Here is a 6,332-nt window from a genome sequence, read left to right as displayed (position 1 = left end):
GAACACTTGATGTTGTTGCTTGGGTGCATAGTTGTTTTGCTGTTGAGGCTGTTGAGGTGGATAGACTTGATCTTGAGGATTGGCTACATTAGTGCTTCTATAGGAGAGGTTGTTTTGCTTGAAACCTCCTCCTTGGTTGTAACCTGTGAATCCTCCATGGTTTTGCATAGTATAGAGCTCAGCAAACTCTCTCTCCCCCTCTTGAACTTGACACTCTTCTTCACCAATAAAGTTAATCGTCTTTTGTTGGCTAAGGAGGATCTTGTCTAGCTTCTCATTGACCATCTTCAAGTCTTTCTTGTACTTGTCCTCTTGATCATTAGAGGTGAACCTGACTGTTCTGTCATAGTCCTCATTGTAGTTGCCATATGACTGAGCTAGGTTCTCAACCAATTCTCATCCTTCTTCCACATTCTTGTTGAGGAAGTTACCATTGGAGGCTGTATCAAGAAGCATCCTTATCTTTGGGAGAACTCCTCTATACAAAGTGCTTAGCAAGGCCTCATTGCTGAAGCCATGGTGAGGACACTGAGTCTGGAAGCCTTTAAATCTCTCCCAAGCTTCACAAAAGCTCTCATTATTCCTTTGTGCAAATCCAGAAATTTCATTCCTCAATCTAGCAGTTCTAGCATTGGAGAAGAACTTGGCCAAGAAAGCCTTCTTGCAAGCATCCCATGTGGTGATTGCTCCAGTTGGAAGTGTCTTCTCCCATAGATGAGCTTTGTCTCCAAGTGAGAAAGGGAACAGCCTAAGCTTGAAGCCATCTTCACTCACACCATTGATCTTTGTGAGACCACATATCCTATCAAACTCATCAAGGTGGTCTAGTGGGTCTTCCATTGGCAACCCATGGAACTTGTTTGCTTGAATCATTGAGATCAATCCACTCTTGATCTCATAATTTTTGTTGGCAGCTATTGGAGGCACAATACTAGCTCTTTGGTTATGTGTGTTTGGTGCATCTTCAGCACCAATGTTCCTTGCTCTTGGAGCTTGTTGATCTTGTTGCTCCATTAGCACTTGTTGTTCTTGTTCCTGATAGATTCTTGTTCTCTGCTGTCCCAGGTCCCTTGGAGGTCGGTTGATGTGATCAAGTAGTCTCTGAAGATTGTGATGGCCCTTTGACCTTGTTTGCATCAACAGGCTCGAGTACAGACTCGGACAGACACTCGGTCGAGCGCAGGCTCGAGTGGGTGGTCGAGTCGACTGGGAAGAGATGTCTATTTGTATCCGGCTTCTGACGCGATCAAGTACTCGATCAAGTACTCCATCACTTACTCGGTCGAGTGGTGGTCGAGTTGGTGGTCGAGTGCGTACCTGAAACTCAATCACAGACAAGCAGGAGAAGAAGCGAGATCAGTAGCGAATAAGGGCAGAAAGGAACTTAATCTTAGACTTCTATTAATCCTAATTGTCACAAAACACACTCAAATGGGCAACGACGCCAAATTGAAACTTGGTTTGTATGGTGGATGGAATGATGAATGAGATATGATGTGATGATGGTGAAAAAGTGGAATTCAAGGAGTTACAATTACCCTTATGATGTTGTAGTATAAGATGTCAATCCTAAATGAGTGTTATGCAAGCAATCAGGATGTGAATATGTGTCTAAGTCAAGCCAAATATGTAGAATGTTTGTCACTAACAAACTAATGATGAATGTAAAATGCAGAAAGTAAAAGCTAATAAGACTAGATGCTAAATGTAAAGAGAACATGATGATCTAAGCAGCAATGCAATGAACAGAAACAGAAATTATAGATATGCAAGACAAGTAACTAATGCAAGGCAAGTAATGAACAGAATTGAACAGAAAACTAAATGAATGCAACAGGAATGCAACTAAAATGAAACAGGAAATGAGACAGGACAAACACAAAGCATAAACAAGAATTATGGGGATGAGCTCGAGCAAGCATTCGATCGAGTGTGCGATCGAGTACAGGGTCGAGTTGAAAAATCCGAGAAATAGAGCAATGCAAACAAAACAGAGCAAGACAAAAGTAAATCAAACAACAGGCAAACAACATGATTTAGACTAAGAAATCAATAGAAAAGGAAGGTCGTGAGGAGGGATTCATGGGCTGGACTATGGATTATGGTCATCTAACTTGGTCAACAAATCTCAAACAACTTGAGCTAATCTCTAGACAATGATCTCCTAGAACATGTTAATCCACTCTCATGGCAAAAACAATCAAGCTCATATATTTCTAGACTAGTTCTCACATAGCAAAGAACTTATACAAGCAAGCATTAAGCAACAGATCATTTATGTCAAAAATCAAACAAGACATCTAATCTCTTAGCATGCCTAATGATAATCTCTAGATCTAGCCTTATCTAGCAAACTAGACATTGGTGTGATGCTAAAAAGATTAAAATCAAACCCTATCCTCTCGGTTATAGGATCAGCATAGAGTATATCTAGCCTAGAAAAGATCTATAACAAACAAGCTTGACCTAGCTAAACAAACCACAACCACAATCCAGCCTAACCCATCCTCAAGATCCTAAGCAAACTACTCACAAATGCTAAACATGATGAACAAAGTTATAAACCCAGAAAATAACGAAACTTGCATCATTAGAAAGATAAAGCAGAGATCTACAATATTGAAGAAGGAATCAAACTCGAATTCTTAATACTTTGAGAGTTATTGAACAAACAAATATGAAGAAATCTCTTATTTTCTCCTTCAAAAGTAGAACAAAATCTAAAAAATGTAAAAAGCAAAAAGCATAAATTCCCAAAAGGATAAAAACTAGGTTTGTAGATTTTCACAAAGGTGGCTCTCTTGGTGGCTGAAGGGTACAAGGCCCTTTTATAGAAAAAGTAGTGGAAGCCCTAAAAATGCTAAAAGACAAAATAGCTAGGCGGCTCGGCCAACTCGACCTGGTGCTCGGTCGAGTTGGATCTTCTTCTGTTCCTTCCACTCGGTCGAGTTCTTCTCCGCACACGGTCGAGTGTCTAGTCGAGTGGGCAGTCGAGTGGAACTCCAGACCTTGGTTCTTCAGCTCTAACTCCCTTGCTTTCTTCTCTTGATAGCTTCACTCCTCTTCAGCATTGCTTCCATGCTCCTTAGGCTCCATATTCACCTGTTTATGCAAGAAAATATGCAAATGCAATGCAACTACACCCTAATGCATGAACAGTCCTAAAAGCTATGCATTAATGGCAACTAGATAGCAAATGATGCAAAAGAGGTGAAAATACTAAGGGAAAACAGGGTAAAATATATGAACATCATTTATGCATCTTAACATCTAAATCATGTGTATACCTCATAGAGAATTGTTGAGGGACCCAGAAAGAGATCAAACCATGATATTTTAATTTTAAACACATGGAACATACTTGAAAAACTTTCCTTGTGAGATCATGCCACTTGCTTGTATAGTACACACCTCAGATACTACCACAACCTCTTGGATTGTCAAAGATTACCAGTCGACAATGGTGGCTATACTTTCACAGTGTCATGGCTTCAGTCCTTTTGATGCTAACCAAACATGCATAGGCAGCTGGAAATTCTTTGGAGAGATCTAGAAGCAAGATTCGTCCCCCTCCTTTTTTTTTCTTTTTTTTTCTTTTCTTCACTGCTTTGATGTTTCACAGTGCTTGGCCTTGGGACTGTCACCTTTTTGTGCTTCGAAGGTCTTGACACTCAGTGATATCATTTGGCTTAATCAATCACCGACGTCAGCTTAAGCCTCTGAATGAAACACATGGCTTTGTCTCTCCTCAGATCTTTGACCTCCTAATGACATGACAACGTTTTACTGGGGCCTTGGACCGGCATGACAGGCAGGTATTTTCCATCCAGTCTTTAAGTACAAAACAACTGCTAACCTCCTATATATCCTAGGATTTCCATGGCCTGATTTGAAGTGTGTCCCTATCAGTCAAGATAGCACCACTCAACAAAGAATTAGATTTCACATATCCCAATGGAATTTTGCAGATTAGTGAATCTGGTAAAGTCCAAAGGTTTAGTAACCAAATCAGCCAGTTGAAATTCAATACGGACATGATCAATCTCAATCAGTTTTACCTCAACCAATTCCCTAATGAAATGATGTCTGATATCTATGTGTTTAGTTCGCGAGTGTTGAACAGGATTTTTCGAGATGTTTATTGCACTTTTATTGTCACAATGAATTAAGATAGAGTCAGAAACAATACCATAATCGGCAGCCATCTGCTTCATCCACATTAGTTGTGTGCAACAGCTACCCAAGGCTATGTACTCCTCTTCAGCTGTTGACAGAGATACACTGTTTTGCTTCTTGCTGTGCCAGGATATGAGATTGTTTCCCATGAAGAAGCATCCACCACTTGTGCTTCTGCGATCATCCACAGAGCCAGCCCAATCGGCATCACAGTAGCCTGTTAGACTGTTGGTGTGTGGATACCCAGTTCGACTGTTCCTTTGATGTACTTGATGATCTTCTTCACAGCCAGGAGATGTGACTTCTTAGGTTTGGATTGATATCTAGCACACACACCAACAGCTAAGCAGATGTTCGGACGACTTGCTGTCAAATACAGAAGACTACCAATCATCCCTCGATATAGCTTCTCGTCTTCGTCTTCTCCTGCTTCATCCTTTGAGAGCTTGTCATTCACCCCCATAGGTATCTTGGCCTCCTTACTGGTTGTAAGGCCAAATCTTGTTATCAAGCCCCTCGCATATTTGCTTTGAGACACAAATATGCCATCAGCTGAATTTTGTACCTGCAAGCCCAAGAAATAAGTTAGTTCACCGCACATACTCATTTCAAACTCATCAGTCATATTCTGGACAAACTGATTAACGAGTTGCTGGCAAGTTGATCCGAAGACAATGTCATCGACATAGATCTGCATAAACATCAAGCCCTTGTCAAGACTAAGAACGAACAGAGTCTTGTCCACACTTCCGCGAACATAGCCTTGCTCCATAAGGAACGTTGTCAACCTCTCATACCATGCTCTAGGTGCCTGTTTGAGTCCGTACAGAGCTTTCTTCAGTTGGTACACATGTTGCGGATACTGTGGATCCTCAAACCCTTTAGGTTGCTCAACATAGACCTCCTCTTGAAGAACCCCATTAAGAAATGCACTCTTGACATCCATCTGATGCAAAGTGAAATTTAATGCATAGGCCATGCCAAACAGAAAGCGAATGGATTCCAATCTTGGCACTGGTGCGAAGGTTTCATCAAAGTCGACTCCTTCTACTTGCGAGTAACCCTGAGCAACAAGGCAAGCTTTATTTCTCACGATACATCCATTTTCATCACTCTTGTTCTTAAAGATCCATTTGGTGCCCACAACATTGACATCCACCGGTCTGCTTGTGAGTTCCCACACATTACTGCGAGCAAACTGTTCAAGCTCATCTTGCATAGCAGCTATCCAAAACTCATCGGCCTGAGCTTCTTTGTGATTCTTCGGCTCAACTGAGGAAACAAAACATGCAAAATGTACGACTTCAGAGTCCTAAGGCACTTGTTGAATGATTGATTGCTGTTTCTTTCCAGCAAGATGGAGAAAGTCAATATGTATTCCCCTGGTAACTCTTCACCCCTGAATCTCGCCAATAACATCATTAGAGGGCTGATTCCGATGCACCTGTGAGACATCTGGAAGAGGACACACCTCAGAAGAAACACAAGGAGGTGTTGTGGAGGCTGGAGACTCGAGAACACTAGAAGAAGTTTCCGGAGCATCAGTTACCGAGTCATCTGGATATGGGATTGGAATGAGCGAGACTCGGTGGAAAGAAATATCATCAAACACCACATTCACAGTTTCCTGAACAGAACGCATACGCTTGGTGTACACACGGAACGCAGTACTGTTGCCAGAATAACCCAAAAATAACCCATCATCGCACTTTGAATCAAATTTTACTAGCTGATCTTTGTCATTTAAGATGTAGCATACACAACCAAAGACATGGAAATAGCTGACTGATGGAGTGCGACTCTTCCACAATTCATTGGGTGTCTTGGAGGTTCCTGGTCGAACATACACCTGATTGATAATGTAACATGCAGCATTGACAGCCTCATCCCAGAACTGTTGAGGAACTTGATTCCCATGAAGCATTGCTCTTGCCATCTCCTGCAGGGTTATGTTCTTCCTTTCAACTACGCCATTATGTTCTGGTGTCTTGGGTGTTGAGAATTGATGCATAATCCCTTGAGCTGTGCATAACTGATAAAACTGCTCATTCTGAAACTCACCACCGCGATCACTGTGTATTGCCTTGATAGCCCACTTCTCGCTTTTAATTTGGAGAGCCAAGATGCGAAAGCATTCAAGCGTATCTGATTTTTCC

General features: G+C 41.6%; 1 non-coding gene across 1 annotated transcript; it reads left to right on the top strand.

Moving 5' to 3' along the window:
• The first annotated feature begins 511 nt into the window (after positions 1 to 511).
• LOC147944930 (small nucleolar RNA R71) lies at positions 512 to 618 on the top strand. Its single transcript, XR_015558675.1, has one exon. It is a non-coding gene; the product is annotated as a small nucleolar RNA R71 (small nucleolar RNA).
• The last annotated feature ends 5,714 nt before the right edge of the window (positions 619 to 6,332 follow it).

Source organism: Camelina sativa, chromosome 5, assembly GCF_030686135.1.
Source record: "Camelina sativa cultivar CO46 ecotype springtype chromosome 5, ASM3068613v1".
Classification (NCBI taxonomy): Eukaryota; Viridiplantae; Streptophyta; class Magnoliopsida; order Brassicales; family Brassicaceae; genus Camelina; species Camelina sativa.
The sequence above is the reverse complement of the archived record's forward strand: the minus strand, read 5'-3'. Positions and strand labels throughout refer to the sequence as shown.